The following is a 25941-nucleotide window of genomic DNA, read 5'->3' on the forward strand; positions in this document are numbered from 1 at the left end:
CTAAGCACAGATTAGTAATAGTCAATGTGGTTTTGTGCATGTTAGGTAGTGTTTAACCAATCGTGGAGTTTTTCGAGGAGGTTACCAGGAAAGTTAATGAAAGAAAGGCTGTGGATGTTGTTTACATGGACTTTAGTAAGTCCTTTGATAAGGTCCCACGTGGGAAGTTAATCAGCAAGGTTCAGACATTAGATATTCATGGTGAAGTCGTGAACTGGATTCAACAATGGCTGAACTGGAGAAGCTAGAGAGTAACGGTGGATGATTGCTTCTCAGACTGGAGACCTGTGACTAGTGATGTGCCTCAAGGATAAGTGTTGAGACCATTATTGTTTGTCACCTATATCAATGATCTGGATAATAATGTTGTAAATTGGATCAGCAAGTTTGCAGATGATACTATCGCCCCTTTGATACTTGCAAGTGGTCACAGAAATTAACAGCCAATTGGCCTAGGAAGGGACTAGTGTGGAATTAAAATCGTCTCAACGTTGGTGTGAAATTACATCATCTTACTCAGGGATAGACTGCCTCAACCCTGAGTGCAATCCCCAGTGTCTGCAAATGCCGGCATTGCAATCAGGCAGGTGTAGAACAGGCAATTGCATTCTAGGACAGAAATAACCCAAGTTTTTGTGTAGGTAAAGGAAGAAAATATTAAAATGAAGGTATAAACTTTGCTGGGGGAAAGTCACAGCGGATGGGGGGGGGGGGGTAAATAGCTATAACGGACAATTTTTGAAGCGTCATAAAGTTGGTAGAGCTATAGTGCACAATTTATAAAGACTGTGGGGAGAAAAGCGTTGGCGGACCCGATTTTCCAGATGCCGTGTGGCAGAGAAACCCCTCCATGAGTGCTCCGTGCATTCAGCCATACATAAAGCCTTTTCTCTGCCACGTGGCATTATGGGAGGGCAAGCCTGCCATCGCTTTTTTCCCGCACCCCCCAAATGTATTAATAAATTATTTATGATAGCATTATCAACTTTCCCACACTGTTTAAAAATTGTCCGCTATTTGCTATTTATTGCTAGCACTTTCTCTCAGTCCCTTATAAAGGTTTGTGTAGGTCACCACAACATCAACGGGTTGAAGGGCTCATTCTGTGCTGTACATAAAGCTTAATTGTTACAAAAAGGCATGATTATTTTTTTTCCAATATAAGAGCATAATACATTGCTCAGGATTTAGGGCAGGTCCACTATTGTTCAATGTGTCATGATATTGCCGGTAGAAGGTAGAACAGTCCTAACCCTGGGAATGGATCCTTGCAAGTGTGAATGCGTGCAGTGTCCCTGATAAGAGTGATCAAGTGTGAAAAGCAAAAAACACTATTCCTATCCCGGGACACAAGTGTAAAAGGGGCTTAGATTTGAGGTGTTGTGGTTAGCCAAGGTTTTCAAAAATTGCAGAGGGATCAGGACCAGCTGGGAAAATGTGCTGAAAAAGGGCAGATGGAATTTAATGCAGACAAGTGCACTTTGGAAGGACAAACCTGGAAGGACATTTATGTTAAATGATAAGACACTGATGAGTGCGGCAGAACAGAGGGATCTGGGAATACAGATACATAATTCCCTGAAAGTAGTGTCACAAGTTGTAAAGAGGGCTTTTAGCATATTAGCCTTCATGAATCAAAGTACTGAGTAAAGGAGTTGGAATGTAATGACAAAGTTGCATAAGACATTGGTGAGGCCAAATTTGGAGCATTGTGTGCAGTTTTGATCACCTAACTACAGGAAAGGTATCAATAAGATAGAGAGAGTGCAGATAAGATTTACTAGGATGTTGCCTGAACTTCAGGAATTGAGTTGCAGGGAAAAGTTAAACAGGTTAAGACTTTATTCCCTGGAAGGAAGATTTGATAGAGGTATTTAAAATTTTGAGGGGATAGACAGAGTAAATGTATATTGGCTTTTTTCCACTGAAAGTAGTTGAGATACAAACCAGACGACATGGGTTAAGGGTGAAAGGGGAGAAGTTTAGGAGGAATATGAGGGGGAACTTCTTCACATGGATAGTGGTGGGAGTGTGGAACAAGTGGTGGTGAATGCAGACTCAATTTTAACATTTAAGAAGAATTTAGACAGGTTCAGGTACATGAAGGGCTATGGACTGAGTGCAGGTTAGTGGGATTAGACAAAAAAAACTGGTTCAGCACAGACTAGAAGTGCCAAAAGGCCTGTTCATTAAACTTTTTTGAGAAGTAGGAGACAGGATGGTCAGTATCATCTCTCTTCTGTAACAGCACTGCTCTCACACCTTAATTACAGGCATCCACAGCTAAAGAAAATGGTTTCTCCAGGTCAGGTGACTAAAGCTCAGGTGGGTGGCATAATATTGCCTTCAAATTTTCAAATGCTTCTTGACAACACTTTGACCAGACAAATTGTTCTCCCTTCTAAAGTAGATTTGTGAGAGCGAGTGCGATATCTGCAAAGTTTTTACAAAATTTGCAACAGTGGCCAATCATTCCCCAAAAAAAACCTTCTAAGGGTTTTCTTACTAATTGGAACAGGGAACTCCGAGATGGACAAAACTTTGGCCTTAATTGGGGCCACCTGCCCCTGTTCTATGACATAACCTAGATAAGTAACAGTCACATTACAAAATTCACTTTTACCCAAATTAATTGCAAGATTTGCCTTGGAAAGTTGGTGAAACAATTCTTTTTAACTCAAGGATATGCTCCTCCCATGTGTCACTACTCATAACTATATTATCAATGTAGGTACCTGTATAGGTGCCTGGCCTGTGTGTGAATTAATCAATCTTTGAAATGTCCCTGGAGCATTTCTCATTCCAAAGGGCATGATATTATATTAATAAAGTCCAGAAGATGTTACAAAGGCAGAAATCTCTTTGGGACGCTCTGTTAATGGCACACACCAATACCTTCCCATCTTATCTATACAATCTTCTACGCTAGGAGTAGGGTAAGCATCGTAACTAAAACACGTTAACTCCAACTTGAAGTAGACTTCCTAATGATACCATTCTTTAACATGTAGTCAATTTCCTGATCTACTAATTTGCATTTTTCTATATTCATCTGACAGGGATGCTGTTTAAAAGGTCAAGCATCACCTGTGTGCACATCATGATAAATTATAGAAATCTTCTGAGGTATGTCTGGGAAAAGTTTTAAATTTGAAAAGTAGTTGTTTAATTTCTTCCCTTTCTGAAGTTTGGAGATGGACCAACTTTGCTTTCAGATTCTGCAAAACCATGGAATTTTCCAATCTCGGGCTCAGCAATTTTTGTGACCCATGATCTTCTCTGAACTTTGTTTCACTTGTCTCCTCAGCATTAGGGGTGATAACTATCACCTCATTGTGAGGCATTTGCTCAAAATATGGCTTGAACATATTCACATGACAGACCTGAATTTCTCATTTACGATCTGGCATTTCAACAACAGGTGATCTCATTAATTTTAGATTTTCTTTTATGATGCCCTAAAAATCTAGCCCTCAGAGGATTTGAATATATAGGAAACAGAACCAACACTTTTGTCACCAGTTTTAAAATTTCTAATTTTTGCTTTACGGTCATACCAAACCTTCATCTTTCTTTGTGTGGCTTTTAAACTCTCCTTCGCCATTTCACAAGCCTTATGCAACCGATCTTTAAATTTAAAGACATAATCCAACAGATTTAAATCCAACAGATTTAAATGTACATCATTATTAACCCACTGTTTCTTTAATAACATCAAAGGACCTCTTGCCCGGTGTCTAAAAACCAACTCAAATGGGCTGAAACCAAGCGACTCTTGAATAGTAAATAAATTACTATTTACCTCACAGCAAGTAAATTAACTCCTTCATCCCAAACCTTGTTATTCTCAAAGCAATAAGTTCTCATCATGTTTTTTAGGGTAGAATGGAACCTTTCTAAGGCCCTTTGACTCTCGAAATGGTAGGCAGAAGAGAATATTTGCTTTACTTTAAATTCATAAATTACTTGTTGAAATAAGCCTGATAGAAAATTACTACCTTGGTCTGACTGAATCTCTGTGGGCAGGCCAAACAAAGTGAAAATTTTTACCAAGGCCTTTACAATTGCCTTTGCTTTAATGTTTCTCAGGGGAATAGCCTCTAGTAACCTTGTGGCTGCACACATAATGGTTAATAAATAGTGATTGCCAGCTTTGATTCTGCACAACGGGCCAACACAGTCCATAATCACTCTAGAGAAAGGCTCCCCAAAAGCAGGGATAGGTTGTAAGGGTGCCACTGGGGAACCTTGATTTAGTTTATCAACCATTTGACAAATGTGACAGGCCCTGCAAAAGCTTATCACGTCCTTTCATAAATTAGGCCAATAAAAGTATTTCATTATCTTATCCATAGTTTTCTTCACCCCACTGTGGCCACTGAGAGGTATACTAGAGTCAAAGCTATAATTTCATCCCTATAAGCTTTAGAGATCAAAACTTGATGCACTGTTGCCCATTCTTCAGTGGGAGTGACATTATACGGTCTCCACTTTCTCATTAATACTCTCTTCTTTTACGTAATAATCCCCTGGCACTTTTTTGATCTCTTCTTCAGTGAGAACCTTTCTTTCAGTTCAGCAAGATCAGGGTCTTTATTTTGTCTGAAACATTAAGTCTACCATCAGAGCCTAGATCCAATAAAGAAGACTGCCCAATCTCCACCAGGTCATCTTCACTAAAATTGCTCTCCACAACCCTACCTGCATCAACCATCTTTTTAGACGTTCTCGTTATTACACAAGCGGGATAAATATCAGAGTCTCTCTCTGATTCAACAATGACTGGTTTTGCTGTCATATGGACTACTGGAACTACTTTCCCTTGAGCCAAATCATTGCCTGGCAAAAGAGAACTTCCTTTTACTGGTAGTTCCAAACGAACTCCTATCTTGACAAATCCATTAATCAAGACTGATTTTCATTATTCTGTGCAAAGGAATGGGTTCAAATGTCAACCCCGATATCTTTAATCAAATTTATTTTGCCTGATCAATTTCTTCACCAAATTCCAAAACATAGTTTAACACAATTGATTGAGAAGCTCCAAGATTTTTACTGCCACCTGTTTTAACCCTTTCTTAACTGAAACAAAACCCTCAGTCGCAAAAGCTTTGCATATATCCCTTATTTAACTATTAACTTCTGATCCTTCTGAGTTTCTATACTTTTTCTCACCTTGAATACAAGCATTTGGTGCTACCTCTTTTTTAGTACTGGACAACTTGGTATTATGTGACTATCCTTCTACAGTGGTGACAAAAGTTTTTCCTTTACCAACTTTCATTCATCTTTACCCCTGTTATTACTTCCAAATTTTCTCTCCACCTTACTGGGATTATACACAGTGCACTTTTCAACTTTTGCCCGACATCCACTTAGGCTTGTGTGTTAAAGAATAGCAGTCAGCTAACTTAAAAGTTTACTGCCAAGTCTCCACCTCCTTTTCATCCAAGTATGTTTTAATATCATCTGGAACACATCTTTGAATCTCTTCAATTATTATCAGTTCTCTCAATCGATTATAATTGTTCACAGTCTGAGATGTGCACCACCGGTCAAAACACAACCTTTTCATATGCAAAATCTATACAAGATTGGGTGGTTGATTTTTTTTAAAGTTTCTAAACTTCTGTCTGTAAGCTTCTGGAACTAGTTCAAATGCCTGGAGTATGGCTTCTTTCACAGTTTCATAATTAGCAGCTTGCTCAGTGGTAAGGGCCAAATAAGCTTGTTGAGCTTTCCCTTTAATTACACTTGGTAAAATAATAGACCACTGGTTTGATGGCCTCTTTAAATTCATAGTCACTTTCTCAAAATGAAGAAAATATTGATCTCTCTCCATTTCCTCAAATGAAGGAACCAACCTCTCTGCTGACCATAAATCCCTCACCATGACCAAGAATTTGATCTCAGGACTCTCCTTCCATTCTCCTCTTTTCCAGCTCATGAGGCCTATTTTGTTTTTCTGCCTTTAGTTCCATTTCCCTTTGTCCCATTTCTAATTTCTTCTGTCTCTCAGCTGCCTCCAATTCTAATCTCTTCCATTCCTAATCTCTTCCAATTCGAATCTCTTCAATTCTAATCTCTTCAATTCTAATTGTATTTCCACAGAAATTTTACTCTTGGGAAAATGCTCTAATATCTCTGTGCCAAACTTCCCTTTTTCTGGAGTATTTTGCAATCTTCCTCCTAATTTCCACTTTTTTCATTCGTCTATCTACTGAAGCAATTTGCAATTTGTGGGCAATTGTCACCAACTTGTGTTTTTTTAACTTTTTTTAAATCCTCAAGAGAGGATAATACCAAACATCTCTCTACTCCATTTCTGCTGGCTTCTTGTTAATTTCATGCACACTTTTTTTAAACCAAAGGAATTTCCAAGACAAGATTGGAATTCCTCTTATCATCAAGCTGGAGCTTTGATTCAGACTCAAATGAATGATCACCAATCAATCGTCCGCTAAACTCAACTCATTTTGTTCAGATCCCGGACTATCCCCCACTTTATGACCTTCTTTGCAGCAGACAATGAAGTGACCTTTCTTTGTCACACTCTCGAATTCAGTAAGCCGAAAAACCGTTCTCTTTGCGTATCTTTCTGGCTCCTCTACCTTCACCCAGTCAGGGGCACTTGGTGTCAGTCTCTCTCTCTCTCTCTTTCTTTTCTTTTTTCGCTCTCTTCGCTCTTTCTTTCGCTCTCTCTCTTATTCCTTACTGCCCAGCTTGATCTTGGCAGATTTTTTTTTCCAGAATGAAGACAAAGCCAGGGTCTTGCTTACAATCCCCTTTGTTGGGTCATTCACAAGCAGCTGCCCTACTTGTTCTGGAATCCCATCAATATTAAGTACATTTGTAACCTATCCACACTGTGGATGTGACAGCCAAATTCCTGCCTATCAGCCTCTTCTCCCTTGCACTTGGTTCCTCTGGCTACTTGTGCACAAGAACTGAGCTAATGGATTAAACTTTTGCAGAACTTTTTTTTAAAACAATTCATTTAAACCAATGATTCAGTAACACTGCTTTTACCCCAATCATAAAGCAACCGTTGACTGGGTTAAGAAAGTATTGTTAATTGTTCGACAACATAAGAAAAGCAGAACACCAAAAGAAAGCCCCAATTTTGCAAATAGACACATTCATAGAGTAATGCACTCCATGAGAGCAGTAAAATTTTTCCTTGTTCAATTCAAACTTCAGTTTGTATCAAGAGCAAACCACTGTTTAATTAAACAACCGTTGTTCAAATTCTTTGTCTCCCCTACTCCACTATTCCACTGTCTCAATTTTTTAAACTGTCAATAAAAAGAACTCTTAATTATCATACCAGTTATTCTTCTATTAACACCTTATTGATTTTAATGGGAAACACCTGAATGTAAGTTGTGCGATGTAAAGATCATAATTTTTAAACTGGGTAATGATGGAAGTGTGCATTGATCTCAAAACAAGGCTAACTGCAGATATGACATATCAGAACTTCAGATTTGAACAAATACAGTAAATAATTTAGTACAGTACAAATATTGGTAGGAAAGCTAAATCTTGTTGAAATAAATGCAAGAAGATGGTTTGGGTTTTGTAAAATGGTTCAAAGACAGTTGGTGTTAAGAGCTCAACTATATAAAATCATGCATAAAATTTATGAAAAAAATTAAATACTCACACTAAAAGGAGGTAGCAATTCATGCATATTCAGCAAATGCAAGTTATAATTTGAGTTTTCAGACTGACATCAGCCATAATTGATATGAGATTAGCAAGATGCAAGATACAAGGATAACCTTTACCATGTTTCAAGGATTGTCATTGTACTAAACCAAGCTATCAATTATCCTGTTCAGCAATATTTGTCTTCGACAACAGTAAATGTATTTCAAAGGAAATTAAGTAGCTATATAAAAATGGGATGATCTGCAAAAGGTGGTTTCAAAAAATGGTAAATGTAAAAGGGATTCCTATATATGTTAGGGATAGCCCGATTTATGAAAATTTAACTTTATACAAATTCTTCCAGACACTGCTCTCAGATATAGTACTCAAATTTCTTCACCACAAAGCAATGCAGAGATCACCTACAGAAAATTTAAAAAAAACAGTGCCTTTTCCAAATTGGCCTTCAGGCAAGATCAAATTCTACAAAACCAGAGCCACCTCTTCTAAGAGCACTTTTATTAAACTGACGATAGTTTTCTTGCTTATTAAGAGCTTCTCTGTCACTCCACCCAGGCTACATTCAAAAGTTCACTTGCTGGGAACAACTCTTAATATCTATGCTGATCTTTACCAGTCAACTCTGCAAATCAGTTCACAAGTTCTGTCAAGTTTGAAGATGTCATATTACAATTTTGCAAGATGTGAAGGTTAAATCACCTAAATCACCTATGAGAAAAAAGTGTACAAGCAGGGATCCCAGACGCACTAGATAAACTTGCCTGTGAGATGACAGAAACATGTCTTTGAGAGGGTGGCCCCCACATTAACAAATATTGATAGCTAAAGATACACTCATTTACACTGTAGTGACAAGACTACTGCTTCCAACAACAAAACTAAGGTTCAATCGATCACCTTGATTAGATACCATACAATAAAGGCTTCAATAACTTGCAATTATAAGTGATTATTCATGCTTTAGTTATCATAACTGGTGACTTTCTACACTAAAAGCATTTGATAAAGTTCCTATTGCAGCAAACTTTGTATAAAACTGTTACTGTAGAATTTTTAAGAACAGTTCAGTGACAGGGGCTGTGCTGCTCTCCTTGTACACAAGTGAAATAAGAGTCTCTTTCACACTTGGGTCCCACTAAATCGGCTGTTCAGTGTCCTGGGATAGGAATGGGGGTTTGGCTTTTCATACTTGACCACTCCTAACTGGGACATTGAACGCTCTCACACTTGCAAGAAGCCATCTCTGGGGTTAGGACTGTTCTACCTTCTACTGGTGATGTCTCGACAAATCAAGTGATGGTGGACCTAAACAGGAACAACAGTACATGCAATTTGGGCATGTGAGAAATTGGAAAAGTTTTGGGAAGATCTAAATCAGGTATTAAATAAAATCACAAAAAGCAACATACCAAAAAATCCAGAGATCTTTCTTCTAAGTAATATAAGAAGTAAAGAACTTGGACTCGACTTGGATGGAGCACAAAAAAGATTTATTATGACAGCCTTAGCTGTAGCAAAAAAATTGGAAAAAATAACATATAATTTAAGAAATAACATCACAGTATTCGAACAAATTTGGGAACCGTACATGGAACACAACAGAGAAGTCCTACCGCGGACCTCCACCCCCTAAAATGACAGACTGAGAAGAAGAGGAAATGAACTGACCCAGTGTGTAAAAGTAGAAGACACAAATTTCTTGTTTATTTTCATTGTGTGATGACATTGTTTAATGTATTGTATATGTTGAACGTTGAGTGGGTGGGGAGGGGGGTGAAGGAGGGAGGGAAGGGACGGGGGGAAAAGGGGAGAAAATGACACTGTGTATATTCAAGAGGGAAATGTTTGTGTGTATTTTGGTCAGTGAAAAATTAAAAATTTTAAAAAGCGATGGTGGACCTGCCCTAAATCTTATATTTCAACAAAATTAATCATGCTCAATTATAACATAATTAAGCTTTATGTACAGCACGGTATGAGCCCTTTAGCCCCTATTGTTGTACCAACAATAAGGGACCGTGGGAAAGTGCTAGCAAGAGCAGACAATATTTAAACAGCGTGGGGAAGTTGGTAGTGCTATAAGCACATAATTTATAAAGACCATGGGAAAAAGCGATGACAGGCCTTCCCTCCAGAATGTCATGTGGCAGAGAAAGGGCTGTGTGCACGGCTGCAAGCACAGAGCACTCACAGCATTCTTGGAGGTCAAGTCTGCCATCGCTTTTTCCCATGGTCTTTATAAATTGTGCGCTTATAGTGCTACCAACTTTCCTATGCTGTTTAAAAATTGTCCGCTACTGCTATTTATTTTCTCTCCCCCTCCGGCTGCAACTTTCCCCACAGCAAAGTTTATATCTTCATTTTAATATTTTCTTCCTTCATGTTCCTGCACTCTTGCAAAAAACTTGGGTAAGTTCAATCCCACAATGTAATTGACCATTTCGCACTTGCCTAATTGCAACACTGGCATCTGCAGACACCAGGGATTGTACAGGGGTTGAGACCGTCAATCCCAGCATGAGATGACATCATCTGACGCCAGCGTTGAGAATATTTTCCTTTCACACTAGACACTTTAAAGTCCAATTGGCCATTAATTCCTGGGACCACTTGCAAGTGTGAAAGCGGCTAAAGTGTGATTGGGAATGAGTGTTGCAAGTCTTGCTGTTCGATGACCAGAGGGGTTTGAGTGTTTACAAGTTACAGAAAGTTTAACTTTCGGACAGTTCTCAGGAACTGGGCCCTTGCATAACCTGGGGATCCTCTCTATAAAAGTCAAAATGTGACACAATTCTCACCAATCTGGGAGATATGTTCAGGACATTGGGAACAAGCTCTGCTTTATATTTCAGAATGTTAACTTGAAAATTAAAGGCTTTCATTGCATCTGAATCAACCCAATCTGACAATCTACCTACTAACGGCATTCTCCAAACAAACATTTAAGTGCAAGAATCTGAGTCGGCTGTGCACCTAACACTTTATTCTACATTTCATCCCATGTATCAAAAAGAAGTTTTATCATGTTCAGTTCTGTAATTTGATAATATTTGCTATACGCTTTTTAAAAATTGGACTGGACAAAACTGATCAAATTCGCTAATGATTTTAATATCAGTAGCAACATTTTTTTTAAAACTAAGTCCTTTTGAAAAGGAAGTGTCTAACCACATTGGAGTGGAATATTATCTGAGTAGTGGAAAACTGACAATAAAGTGTGCATTCATTCCAAATCAAACCTTATTTTGCAGGCTCTTTCTAACTTTTGTGATGTCCCAAGTTAGTGCTGTGGTCCATGCTGTCAAATCTGCATACTGCATTTGACAACATATAGGGATCCACCCCATCCCAACCCCCATTTTTAGCAATGAGATTCCAGGAAAAAAGTTTTAATGTATTTACCTCATTCAACTTTATCAAGGCTCCCATTGCTTCCTCCCTTCCTCACATCAATTGCTCCCTCCCGTCACTCGTTCGCTCCCAAAGCGCTGAACCTCGATGATCAAGCTTTCTTCAACCCACTTGATCATTAAGGCCCAGCGCTCCCCTCAAAGTACTATGGGAGACAGTGAGCAACAGGAGGGAGGGAGCGGGCGACGGGACCCTCAAGCAAATTGAATGATGTTCGGAGAGGATGGCACCCGCCTCCACACCTCTTTCAATCTGTTTGAGGAGCTGTGCTCGTTGAACAAAGCCTGATCCTGGAGATCCAGCACTCCCCTCAAAACACTGTGGGAGAGAGCAAGCAACGGGAGGGAGGAAGTGAGATATGGGGGGGTGGGGGAGGGAGGGAGGGGGAGAGAGAGAGAGAGAGAGAGAGAGAGAGAGAGAGAGAGAGAGAGAGAGAGAGAGAGAGAGAGCGCGCGAGTGAACTGGCAGACAGGAAGGAGGGAGAGAGCAAGTCTTCTTAGTGGGGGAATTTAGCGGCAACTCCATCCGGACAGCAAGGGTGATTAGTTTGAGCACTTTCTTTCTGTTGCCATATTGCAAAATAGCAGCAGCAAAATATCCCTTTCGCATATAGGACCTGGGGTGGGAAAAGGGGGCACCAATATGCTGTCAAATACAGAACTTTTTAAAATAAAACATCTTTGTGCCAGTTGATCTCCACCTAAAAGCTGAGTTCTTGTGAAGCATTGACATGATGAGGATGAAGGTAAGAAAATACTGTTCTTAACACATTACTATGATCCTTTTGGAATATCTTGAGCTTAGGCAAAATAATTCCAAATGCAACAGGGATTCCATTTCTTGCTGTGAAGTATCCCATCAGTTCTGACACATTGGCTTCTAATCAAATGTTAATGACAAGTTATTAACCCCTCAAATAATTTATTACGGCCACAGAAATGATAGTTTGATACAAGTCGAAACGTTCACAAGTGGTGGTGAATGTGTGTGGAATATGAAGAATGAATGCGAATTATTCTTGCTCATTTTTTTAAAAATAACAAGAACATTTGCAAAATGGCTTGTCTTTAATGGTCTCAAGTTATTTAGATACATCAGTAACATCTCCCCAATGTCAAGATCTGAAAAGGAATAAAATAGATTTATGGCCAACACAAACTGGAGCTTTTACAGATTTAAAATATATAGCATTCCTAAATATTGTAACACAGAAATAAAATAGAAATTTGACTTATTGTGCTTGTTTGTTCAAATGTTAAAAGTAACATTGCCCAATTTGAAGCTGGAATCCATTTTTAGATGTGGCCATTGTGTGTTGGTGCTGGAGGGGATGAATGTTTATGCAGGGAGATGGGATCTCAATTAGTCTTGTTTTAGACAATGAGCTCATTGAGCATTGCTGGAGCTACACTCATTCATACAAGTGGAGCATATTTTAATCATGCTCCTGATTTATATATTCATTTTCACGTGCTGGATAGGCTTTGGAAATGTCAGTAGCTGGTCATTCAACACTGGATTCTCTGCCGCTGACCTCAATGTGGCCTTAATAAGGATAATGTCAATGAACATCAAGGAAGGCCAATGTATTCTCTGTTAACACCTGTGGTCCAAGTGTTATTTGTCATTTATTAAACCATTTATTAAGCCCACATCGTATTTGGTACCCCTTTTACACAGAGGATTCAAGCCGAGTATTATCTACCTTTTGAACAATTTGCCCTCCTGTGTGAATGCATTGAAGGTGGATAGGGGGTCTGAACTTACCCAGCATTTATCTGCCAAGGTAGGTAGTGTCAGAGGCGAAGCAGGGCTGTACTACATGTCCCACCCCTTTTGCTTTGGGAAGTCAGCTTGCTGTGCAAGCTCACTGACCCAGCTTTTCTTCTGTTCTGTGTGAACAAGCAAGCCGGCTAAGTTAGGAAAACGGAATATAAAGCTAGATTGTTATCGGATCACTCACCCCTGTTATTAGCAATAGAGCTGGAGGACATCCCACCAAGAATGTATAGATGGAGATTAAACTCCATGCTACTTAAAAGACAGGATTTTAGAGAATTATTGATCGACAAATTAAAATGTACTTTGAAATAAATATGGAATCAGTGAAAAATAAATTTATATTATGGGATGCAATGAAAGCCTTCATCAGAGGGCAAATAATAAGTTATGTAACTAAGATGAAGAAGGACTACAATCGGGAAAGAGAACAGCTGGAAAGGGAAATAGTAAGTACAGAAAAAGAACTAGCAACAAAGGAAGATACAAAAGAAGAGAATTGGCGGACAAAAAAATAAAATACAAAACACTACAAACGTATAAGGTGGAGAAGAGCATAATGAAGACAAAGCAGAAGTATTATGAGCTAGGAGAAAAAAAACGCACAAAATACTAGCTTGGCAGCTTAAAACAGAACAAGCTAAAGGAACGATATTGGCATCAAGGAAAAAGGACAAACAAATTACATATAACCCAACAGGGATCAATGAAAACTTCAAGGAATTCTAAGAGCAATTATACCGAACTGAAAACGAAGGGAAAGAAGACAATATAAATGAGTTTCTAGCTAAAATTGAACAACCGAAATTGCAAGAAGAGGAGTAAAACAAATTGATAAAACCATTTGAAATAGAGGAAATACAGGATATATTAAAAAAGCTACCGAACAATAAAATCCCTGGAGAGGACGGACTCCCAACAGAATTGTATAAAATATTTAAAGACTTATTAATTCCTCTTCTCCTGGAAGTAATGAACCAAATTGAAGAAACACAAAACATGCCAGATTCATGTAAAACAGCAATAATTACAGTAATACCAAAGACGGTGAAAGATCCACTAACACCAGCATCGTATAGACCAATATCTCTACTTAACTCAGATTATAAGATAATAGCAAAACTATTAGCAAACAGATTGGCCGACTGTGTACCAAGAATAGTAAAACTAGATCAAACTGGATTTATTAAGAAAAGACAAAAAACGGACAATATCTGTAACTTCATTAACTTAATCCATGCAGTACAAGGAAGTAAGACGGCAACAGTGGCGGTTGCTTTAGACGCAGAGAAAGCCTTAGAATAAATAATTCCATTCTACCCTGTCAAAGTACTACAGAGTTTCAACCTACCAGAGAAATATATTAATTGGATTAAAGCATTATATAAGGGAACATTGGCGAATGGATATCTATCAAACCAATTTAAATTAAGCAGGTCAACTAGGCAGGGATGTCCACTATCTCCCTTTCTGTTCACTTTAGCTATAGAACCCTTAGCAAAACTGATAAGAACAGAAAATAAAATAAAAGGGATAAAAATAAAAGAGAAGGAATATAAAATCAGTCTATTTGCAGATGACATCATAGTATACGTAACAGAACCAGAATTATCGATAAAATAATTACGTAAGAAATTGAAGGAATATGGAGTATCGGGGTACAAGATCAATACAAATAAAAGTGAAGCAATGCCAATGAATAATGCGGATTTCACAAAGTTTAAGAAAGAATCACCATTTAGATGGCAAACACAAGCAATCCGATACCTAGGTATTAGACTAGATAATAATCTCGGTCATCTATACAAATTATCAGCCATTAATGAAGAAATTACAAGACGACTTAGAACATTGGAAAGACTTACCACTAACACTGATTGGAAGGGTAAATTGAATTAAAATGAATATCTTCCCAAGGATACAATACCTATTTCAATCATTATCAATTCACCTAACAGAGAAATTCTTCACTGAGCTAAAGAAAATAATAAGGAAATTCTTATGGAAAGGGGGGAAACTGAGGATAGCGCTAGATAAATTAACAGAATGGTACAAACAAGGGGGCTTACAGCTACCAAACTTTAAGAATTATTATAGAGCAGCACAATTAAGATATCTATCAGATTTTTATCAAACAAGGGAAAAACCGAATTGGACCAGATTAGAGCTAGATAAAATAGGGGAGAAGGTACCTGAACATATACTATATAAGTGGGATGAAAAGCTAGTGCAACAGGGGAATTCACCAGTACTGCACCATCTGCTCAACATTTGGAAGAAGATTCACGTAGAAAGAAAAAAAACAAGTGATCAACTACCAAAATTATTATTGATGCAAAATCAACTAATCCCTTTCACAATAGATAACCTTTCCTTTAGAAAATGGGAGAGAAAAGGGATCAAAAGAATAGAAAATTGTTTTTTTGGGAAATAATTTATCTTTTGAAAAAATGAAGTACAAATATGGTATAACTCACAGTACAATGTTTGCATATCATCAACTGAAAACCTACTTGAAGGACAAATTGGGAAGCAGGCTGAGGTTACCAGAAGGAAGCAGCTTTGAATATGTGATTACAGACACAATGATAATTAAAAGATTTATAACAAACATGTACATTCAAGCTGCAAGAGAAAGAGAACATTGAAATAAGCTGTAAACCCAAACAAAAGTGAGAACAAGATCTAAACATAAAGGTAAAAAATGAAAAATGGGAAAAGCTATGATCCGGAACTATGAGAAATACAATAAATACGAGGTTACGCATGATACAATATAATTGGTTACACAGGCTACATACCACGCCCAAAAAGTTAAATAAATGAGACCCAACACTATCAGATAGATGTTTTCGCTGTAAGAAGGAAATGGGAACAACAGTACATGCAATTTGGGTATGTGAGAAGGTGGAAAAGTTTTGGGAAGATCTAAATCAGGTATTAAATAAAATCACAAAAAGCAACATACCAAAAAGTCCAGAGATCTTTCTTCTAAGTAATATAAGTAGTAAAGAACCAGGCCTCAATTTGGATGAAGCACCAAAAGATTTATTATGATAGCCTTAGACATAGCAAAAAAATGTATAATGTCAACCTGGAAATCAGAAGAGAGCCTCAGAGTACAGCAATTGTAGGAGTTTAGAAACAGTTACTTTTTGATTATTGTAGGAGTTTAGAAACAGTTACTTTTTGATTATTGTAGGAGTTTAGAAACAGTTATAGAAGGTAGAAAAAGCAAGGAAATAGCTAAAATGTTCTTTGTGTAAAATGGCGCATGAAAAAGTAGACAAGATAACAGAGGAATTTAAGGAGATATAGAAATATGCACATACACACAAAGGGCTTGTTTAATAGGGGGTGGGGAAAGGAGGTGTGAGTACGGGATAGGAAAAAGTCGGAGTCAGTCAAGAGTCAGACGAATAAGGAAAAGTGCCAAACCAATCCAAGAAGGATAAATGTAAGAAAAATGTAAGGGGAGGATAATTGAAAAATGTATAAAAACAAAGAAGCTTTCCGCCCTCGGTGTACTTTCCCGAGGTAGGGGGAGAGTACCCAACCTTGCAATGTTGTAAATGTAAATAAATGTTCTTTGTTCTCAACTTTTGTCTCGAGCATACTTTGTGAACTCCAACGGCACTTCTTACAACTTGGGGGCTCGTCCAGGATCACACTCCCTCCACTGACTGGTGCTTGTTTGAAGAGGGGTCTGTGCACCCCGGCTGATTTAGCCGGACTCCTGGTCATCGAGTGTCCAGCCAGTGGATGTAGCGAGTGATATCCAAGAAGAGACGTTGAGAACAAACAACGGGACAGCCGTACAAGTGACGTGCTGGGAAGGCTGGCCAGCCGGGTAAGACTTTATTTTTTTCCATGGGTGGGGGACGAAGTAGGAATAAAGGTCCAGGAATAGGACCAAAAGGTCCAGGAATAGGACCGACTGACCGAATTCCCCCGGGAAGCCCATTGGGAAGGCAATTGATGAATTGGGATGCGGGGAAAACCGCGGGAAAGACAAAATGAAAATGATTCAATATTGTTGCCATGAATGGCCTAATAATCCAATTAAGGGGTCTTCAGTATTTTGGCCAAAATATGGTTCGGATGAGGATTGGGTATGCCAGGCGTTGAACACCTGGCTTTATGAGCATAGACCAGAGGACTCCAAAAGTAGAGATTATGCTGCTTGCTGGTTGTTTGTAGAATTTGACCAGATGGTGATGAATACAAGGGATCCGGCGAAATCTAAGGAACAAGAGCCTTTGGTTCCTCTTCCTGAACATTGGGACCCCTTGCAGACATTACCTCCACCATATCCTGAGCTGGCTCCTCCCTTGCCCTCTCCTCCTCGCCTGCTTTATCCTCCCCTTCCTATGTCTGCCACTCCATCCCCTCCATGACTCATCAATGAAAATGAACGAGAAAACACGATAAGGATTAGGTTACAAGTTAAGGGTCCTCCGCCGCCTCTTACCCCCCAGGTATATAACCCAGACTGTACGGGACTGTTGGAAGAGCAGTGTGAAAAACTTCACGAAGAGAAGGCTAGGGAATTTGCTTTGGGTCCCAGACATCATAAGGAAGATCCAGTTCCATCAGGAGCCTGGGGACCGGACCCTTCTCAGGCGCAAATGTTTCTCCTTCGCGAGGTACCCTTGGGAGGTCCAAGGGGTGGAATAGGTTTTGTAAATGTCCCCTTGACTAGCACAGAAGTGAGAAATTTTAAACGGGAAATGAAGTCTTTAACTGAAGATCCTCAAGCCTGTGCGGAGCATTAGATCAGTTTCTGGGACCTAACATTTACACCTGGGATTAGTTAATGTTTATATTCAAAGCTTTATTTTCTTTAGATGAGAGAGGAATGATTAGACAAGCTGGAATTAGGGTGTGGGATCGGGAACACCAGGGAGGTCCAGGTGCATTTGCTGGAGAGGACAAATTCCCTCTGGTCAATCCAAACTGGGATAAGGGGACGGTAGATGGTCACACCCGGATGGAAGAATACAGGGTGAACCTGATAAAGGGAGTGAGGGGGTCAGTACCAAAAGGACAGAATTTTAAGAAAGCATTCGAGGTTTCCCAGGACCCAGAGGAAACCCCCTCAGCCTTTTTGAATAGACTGCGGGCGGCAATACAACAATATGGAGAATTGGATATAGAGTCACCAGCTGGGGAACAATTAGTTTTGACAGGGTTTGTTACAAACTCAGCCCCAGATATATGAAAGAAACTTCAAAAGACTGAAAAATGGCATGAACAGGGATTATCCCAGCTCCTACAAATAGCCCAAAGGGCATATGTCCAAAGGAGTGAGGATAAGCAGAAAGGAAAGGCGAAGATATTAATGCAGGCGGTAAAAGTCGTAAATGGACAGCAGGGATGTCAAAGACGCCGGACCAACGGTCTGGGCGGATGGATGGGAATGAGAGAAAGAGAAGGGCCAGGATTTGAAGGATGGGACGAACCCCAGGGTCCACGACCACGAACGGGGGCTCCAAGAGGTGGTCCCAACAAAGGATGGCAGACAGGGCCCAAGATTTGTTTCTATTGTGAAAGAGAGGGACACTTCAAGAGGGAATGCCCCCAGAGGGCTAGGGACACACGATCCTATGTTTTGATGGAGGAGGAAGATTAGGGGAGTCAGGGTTCTCCCGTAAAGACTGCCGTGGAGCTGCACGGAGAACCATTGGTAAACTTAAGCATAGGACCCCACGAAGAAGAAATGATTTTTATGGTAGACTCGGGGGCTGCTCGTTCTAGTATTTTAACCAAACCCAAAGGAACAGTTTTTGACGGGAGGGTGGTTATTTCAGGGATCAGGGGATCTAACTTTGAGGTTCCTGAATTAAAGGGCCTTAGGATACAGATGGGGAAAAAGGTGATAGGGGAGACATTCTACTCATCCCTCAGGCGGGAGTTTGTCTATTGGATCGAGATTTGCAGGATTCGTTAGGCATTGGGACTCGGCCCCAGGGGAAGGGGATCGGAGTCCAGTTCTGTACATTGACACAAGAAGATCGCGAGTTGATTGACCCCAAAGTGTGGGCGAAGAAGGGAAATAGAGGGGGGTTGGATGTTCCCCAACTTCGGGTCACGTTAAAGGATCCCAATCAGACAGTTAGGCGTAAACAGTACCCGATTTCTATGGATGGAAGGAAGGGATTGCAACCCATAATCGATCAACTACTACTGGATTGTTTGCTTGAACCCTGTATGTCCCCCTTTAACACCCCAATATTGCCAGTCCGAAAACCAGACGGTTCTTATCGGCTGGCACAAGACCTACGAGAGTTAAACAAGGTAATTTTGGCCCGATACCCCGTTGTACCTAATCCATATACTATTATGGGAAAAATAGATTCAAATAGTAAATGGTTTAGTGTGTTAGACCTGAAAGATGCTTTTTGGGCTTGCCCTCTGGATGAGGGTAGTAGAGACATGTTTGCCTTTGAATGGGAGAACCCGTATACTGGACGAAAGAACCAGTATCACTGGACAGTTCTTCCACAAGGTTTCACAGAGTCCCCTAATCTATTTGGCCAGGTATTAGAACAAGTGTTGGAAGAAGCTCCAAAAAGATTGGATTGTCAGCTTATACAATATGTAGATGACTTATTGATTGCGGGGAAAGGAAGAGCAATTAAACAATATACGGTGGATATGTTAAACTTTCTGGGAGAAAAGGGGTTGAGAGTAGGTGAGGTGAAATTGCAATTTGTACAGCCAGAGGTAAAATACCTGGGCCATCTAATTAGTCAGGGGGGTCGGCGAATAAGCCCGGAGAAAATACGTGGCATTTTGCAGATCCCACCTCCCAAGGATGCCCGAGAGCTCAGGAAGTTCCTTGGCCTGGTGGGATATTGCCGAATTTGGTTAGAAGATTATTCTAGTTTGGTGAAATTCTTGTATGATAAGTTAGCTGGCTTAGATAATTCTCTTGCTTACTGGACAGAGGAAGAAATGGAGGGATTTAAGAGGATAAAGAGTTGTCTCGCCAAGGCTCCGGTGTTGGCATTACCCGATTTGAATAAACCATTTGACTTATTTACTAACACAAAGGATGGAGTAGCTACGGGGGTATTGACCCAGGAACGAATGGGACTCCAGCAACCAGTGGCGTTTTTGTCCAAGGTATTGGACCCAGTTTGCCGTGGATGGCCGGAGTGTGTCCAGGCTATTGCTGCCACCGCTGTCCTGGTAGAAGAGGGTCGTAAGACTACCTTTGGTGCACCAATGACTGTCCATACCCCGCACACTGTCCGAACTATTCTGTTACAGCGTGCGGGGAGGTGGTTGACTGATTCGAGAATTTTTAAATATGAGGCAATTTTGATGGACCGAGATGACTTGACGCTGGTTACTAATCAGGACCAGAATCCAGCAGCATTCTTGGTATCTCCACCAATTGAGGCAACTTCTAACCAGTTAGAACATGAATGTTTGAAGGTAATAGATTTGCAGACTACGATCCGGAACGATCTAGGGGATGAGCCTCTATGTGAAGGGGAGAGATGGTTTATAGATGGTTCTTCTCGCTGTATAGAAGGAACCCGTTACAGTGGATATGGCATAATGGATGGTAAAGATGGTTCTGTTATCGAAGCTGGTCGCCTCCCTGGTCCCTGGTCGGCTCAGACATGCGAATTATATGCGCTTTGTTGAGCCCTCCAGGGACTACAGGGGAAAGTAGGAACAATTTACACAGATTCTAAATATGCTTTTGGGGTTGTACATACCTTTGGAAAAATTTGGAAGGAACGGGGGTTGATTACAGGAAAGGGCCAAAAAAGGGTTCATGAAAATTTAATAATCAAATGTTTGGATGCTTTAATGCTGCCTAAGAAGGTAGCTGTGGTCCATGTGCGGGGACACCAAATAGGGGAAAGCCCCGAAGCCCGAGGTAATAGACAGGCAGATGAGGTCGCAAAGGAAGCCTCTATGGGAGAGACTATACAAATGCATGTGTTGTTACCTGTACCCCAGGAGTTACAGAAAAATCCTATTTTTACCAAGACAGAGCAGAGACAGATGGAGACACAGGGGATGTATAAAACCCGAGAAGGATTGCGGTGGACAACAGATGGGTTACAAGTTTTAAATCAGGCTGTAGCAAGACAGGTTATAACCGGACTCCATCAGCAATCGCACTGGGGAACGCAGGCATTGGTTGATGCCTTTAGTAGCCGGTACTATTACTTTGGTATTTATACCCTCGCTAAGCAAAGTGTTCAGGGGTGCCCCCTATGTCAACGGGTAAATAAAGCCTCCATGCGTATGTCCATGAGTGGAAGTCGTAGCCTGACTGTGCGCCCCTTTCAGCACATGCAGGTTGATTTCACTGAATCACCCATGTCCGGTAATTACAAGTACCTGTTAGTAATGATGGACCACTTTACCCGTTGGGTCGAAGCTTTTCCTACTTCAAATGACCAAGCCGGAAAAGTGGTTCGATTAGTTCTAGAGCAGATAATTCCGCGATACGGAATTATCAAGACCATTGACTCGGATAGAGGACTGCACTTTACGTCCCGTGTGCTGCAGGAAGTCTGTAGATTTTTGGGCATAGATTGGCAATTACATACCCCATGGCACCCTCAGAGTTCAGGACGAGTAGAACGTATGAATCAGACGCTTAAACTTCAGCTCACCCGCCTGTGTGCTGAGACAGGTCTTTCCTGGCTTAAATGTTTACCCCTGGGTTTGATCCGTATCCGTACCGCTCCCCGTTGCGATGTTGCCGTCTCCCCGTATGAAATAATGTTCGGCCTTCCTTATCTGGGCTCCCATACAGACCTCCCAATACCAGAGGCAAATGACCAATTTATATCTAAGTATCTGCAGGAACTTTCCACCGTGTTGGTTGATCTGAGGAGAAGGGGGATTCTAGTGCAGACACCGCCTTTGGAATTCCCCATCCATACCATTCAACCCAGTGACTGGATATTGATTAAGTGTTGGAAAAACGTTAAGCTGACACCAACCTGGGATGGTCCTTATTATGTCCTTTTAGTTACAGACACTGCTGTTCGGACTCGAGAGAGAGGTTGGACACATGTGCAACGAGTAAAACGTTTTTGTCCTCCCCTGAAAATTGCAAGGACTCCAAAGACTCAGAGTGGCAATCTGAACGACATACTGATGGACTTAAATTGACTTTGCGGAAGAAGAATTCAAGAAAATGAGGAATATGTATCTTTTATTTTGTGTTATTGTAACGGGATGTTTCTTGGTTAATGTTACGTCACCAAATCTTACTCACTGTATTAAGAAAAAGGGGGAAAAGGAATGTAAAAAATCTGCCATACCTCCCTGTTCTCAGTTTGGTTGTGTGAAGTCCTATTGGAAAAGGGGCCACACTGGGAAAGATAAAGGGGAAGTTTGGAAAGTTCAGTATTTTGAGGAGTGGTCAGGTACACAGGCACGATGCTTAATTCAACAGGAAAGTCTGAACTGTTCATTCCCTGAATGTTCCTGGTGCAGGAACGAGAATAAAATCTATACTGTCCACCTGAGTACAGGGGAGGGCTCTAAACGGAGTAGGTCTCCATCTTGCCCAAATGGGAAAACAGGGGGAACCCCTTGTCAGGTCATCATGGTACCTTGGTCGGGATCTCTCTAAAGTGGAGCGCCAGAATACAACAGAGAGGCCTCAAGATACACCTGCTCTGCCACAAGGTGATCCAAAAGATTTATACGAAAGAGCAAGAAAACAAGCCAACAAACATAGGCTCGGGGATAACCTATGGGTCGATTTGCATCAACTTACAGTCCAAGAGCTTGGTGTTCGCAACTGTTGGATTTGTAGCGGACCAACCCGGGATGGAACTTTGCCATGGAGAGGTGAGCCATTAGACGATCGTATACTCCTTGCCTCCAATGTTTCTACTAGCGCTTCTGATCGATCCCGTGAGATTTGGAAGTTGGAAAATTATCCACAAGGCTTTGAGTGTTTGGTAAAAGAACACGGCAGGTACCCAAAAGGTGATTTGGCTTGCTGGCGCTGGAAAAATATCACTAGTGGAAATTGGGTTCCTGCCCCGCCTACCGGATTCCTGTCCCTTTCTAATCGATCAGATGTTCCCTGTGTACCCCTGGTTCCCATTAATAATACATCTGACCTTGCCGATGTTGGGTTTTGGAATTGCACTGGTTTCAACCCTTATCAGGCAATTCCTGCGCTGAGATCCTTCTGGGAAAATTCTAGTCCTTCCGGCTATGCACCCAACGGCTTATATTGGATTTGTGGTAATATGGCTTATACATACCTTGAACCTGACTGGAGTGGAACTTGTTGTATTGGAATGATACAACCACACTTTCATCTTCTTCCTCCAGCTTCTGATAAACATATTTCCACTTGACTACATTCCCCCATACAATGTCGTACGGTTGAGATTGGCAGATGGGGGGATGAATGGCCCCCTGAACGCATTATTTTATACTATGGACCAGCTACGTGGGCACAGAATGGGTCATGGGAGTACAGAACTCCAATCTACATGTTCAATCGTTTAATCCGTTTGCAGGCTGTCCTAGAAATTATTACTAACCAGACAGCTACTGCTTTAGATTTACTGGCAGAGGAACAGCAACAGATACGAGCAACAGTTTATCAAAACCGCCCGGCCCTGGACTATTTATTGGCTGCAGAAGGTGGTGTGTGTGGCAAGCTGAATCTTTCTAATTGTTGCCTTAAAATTGATGATAATGGACAAGCTGTTAAAGACATCTCTTCAGGTATACGGAAACTCTCTCATGTACCGGTGCAGACATGGCACCCTGCCATTGACTCATGGTTTTCTAAATGGTTTAGTGGTTCCTGGTCATGGATACATTCAGCACTTGTCTTCGTTGCCTTTATTTTTCTTGTCTTAATTCTAATCCCTTGTATTCTTCCTTGCCTCCAGTGTTTAGTTAAACGAGCCGTCCAACAAATCAGCCCCATTATGGTTCTGCAACAACAGAATTATGATGAAGCAGCAGCGAACCTTCTGGAACTATGGGAAAAAGATACCTCTATTATTTAGACAGGTTTGAAAGCATAGCTCTTTTTAAGGGGTGGATTGTAGGAGTTTAGAAACAGTTACTTTTTGATTATTGTAGGAGTTTAGAAACAGTTACTTTTTGATTATTGTAGGAGTTTAGAAACAGTTATAGAAGGTAGAAAAAGCAAGGAAATAGCTAAAATGTTCTTTGTGTAAAATGGCGCATGAAAAAGTAGACAAGATAACAGAGGAATTTAAGGAGATATAGAAATATGCACATACACACAAAGGGCTTGTTTAATAGGGGGTGGGGAAAGGAGGTGTGAGTACGGGATAGGAGAAAGTCGGAGTCAGTCAAGAGTCAGACGAATAGGGAAAAGTGCCAAACCAATCCACGAAGGATAAATGTAAGAAAAATGTAAGGGGAGAATAATTGAAAAATGTATAAAAACAAAGAAGCTTCCCGCCCTCGGTGTACTTTCCCGAGGTAGGGGGAGAGTACCCAACCTTGCAATGTTGTAAATGTAAATAAATGTTCTTTGTTCTCAACTTTTGTCTCGAGCATACTTTGTGAACTCCAACGGCACTTCTTACACAATGGTACATAGAAATGAATAAATGTATTCCATTGGAAAAAATAACATACAATTTAAGAAATAACGTCACAGAATTCGAACAAATTTGGGAACCGTACATGGAACACAACAGAGAGGGTCTACCGCGGACCTCCACCCCCTAAAATGACAGAATGAGAAGACGATGAAATGAACTGACCCAGTGTGTAAAAGTAGATGACACAATTTTCTTGTTTATTTTCATTGTGTGATGACATTGTTTAATGAGTTTATTGTATTGTATATGTTGAACGTTTAGTGGGTAGGGGGGGTGGGAAGGAGGGAGGGAAGGGGGGGAAAAGGGGAGAAAATGACACTGTATCTTTGGCTTGGCTTCGCGGACGAAGATTTATGGAGGGGGTAAATGTCCACGTCAGCTGCAGGCTCGTTTGTGGCTGACAAGTCCGATGCGGGACAGGCAGACACGGTTGCAGCGGAAAATTGGTTGGTTGGGGTTGGGTGTTGGGTTTTTCCTCCTTTGCCTTTTGTCAGTGAGGTGGGCTCTGCGGTCTTCTTCAAAGGAGGTTGCTGCCCACCGAACTGTGAGGCGCCAAGATGCACGGTTTGAGGCGATATCAGCCCACTGGTGGTGGTCAATGTGGCAGGCACCAAGAGATTTCTTCAGGCAGTCCTTGTACCTCTTTGGTGCACCTCTGTCACGGTGGCCAGTGGAGAGCTCGTCATATAACACGATCTTTGGAAGGCGATGGTCCTCCATTCTAGAGACGTGACCTACCCAGCGCAGTTGGATCTTCAGCAGCGTGGATTCGATGCTGTCGGCCTCTGCCATCTCGAGTACTTCGATGTTAGGGATGAAGTCGCTCCAATGAATGTTGAGGATGGAGCGGAGACAACGCTAGTGGAAGCGTTCTAGGAGCCATAGGTGATGCCGGTAGAGGACCCATGATTCTGAGCCGAACAGGAGTGTGGGTATGACAATGGCTTTGTATACGCTTATCTTTGTGAGGTTTTTCAGTTGGTTGTTTTTCCAGACCTTTTTGTGTAGTCTTCCAAAGGCGCTATTTGCCTTGGCGAGTCTGTTGTCTATCTCGTTGTCGATCCTTGCATCTGATGAAATGGTGCAGCCGAGATAGGTAAACTGGTTGACCGTTTTGAGTTTTGTGTGCCCGATGGAGATGGAAATGTATGTGTGTATTTTGGTTAATATGGTTCATAGTGTGAAAAATTTAAAAAAAATTTAAAAACAAGCATGATGTAAGATGTCAATCTTTGCTGTTGAGAGCTGCATTAGATGACAAAGATTCTGTCCAGATGAACATCAATTTTTTTTTAAGCCATCGAGGAGCAGTAACAGGAAGAAACCTTGTCATCAACATAAGGTTTGATTAGTTATCATCCAAACAGCTGCAATAGCTGTTTCTCATCGTCCCTCCCCTACCACCACCCTGACGTGCAAAACCATCTCTCTCTCTCTCTCGTCCAGAGACGAGTCGTATATACATCAATAATGTGGCTTTTTG

The 25941-nt window shown here is 40.8% G+C and overlaps 1 protein-coding gene and 1 long non-coding RNA gene across 23 annotated transcripts in view; one reads left to right on the plus strand and one right to left on the minus strand.

Moving 5' to 3' along the window:
• LOC138759033 (spindlin-Z) overlaps positions 1-25941 on the minus strand; it is a 138127-nt gene that overhangs the window by 64832 nt on the left and 47354 nt on the right. The window lies entirely within an intron of this gene.
• Positions 16636-24395, plus strand: LOC138737789 (uncharacterized). The gene is made up of 2 exons (XR_011341270.1): positions 16636-16714; positions 21872-24395. It is a non-coding gene; the product is annotated as an uncharacterized lncRNA (long non-coding RNA).

The sequence above is a fragment of the Narcine bancroftii genome, chromosome 1 (assembly GCF_036971445.1).
Source record: "Narcine bancroftii isolate sNarBan1 chromosome 1, sNarBan1.hap1, whole genome shotgun sequence".
Lineage (NCBI taxonomy): Eukaryota > Metazoa > Chordata > Chondrichthyes > Torpediniformes > Narcinidae > Narcine > Narcine bancroftii.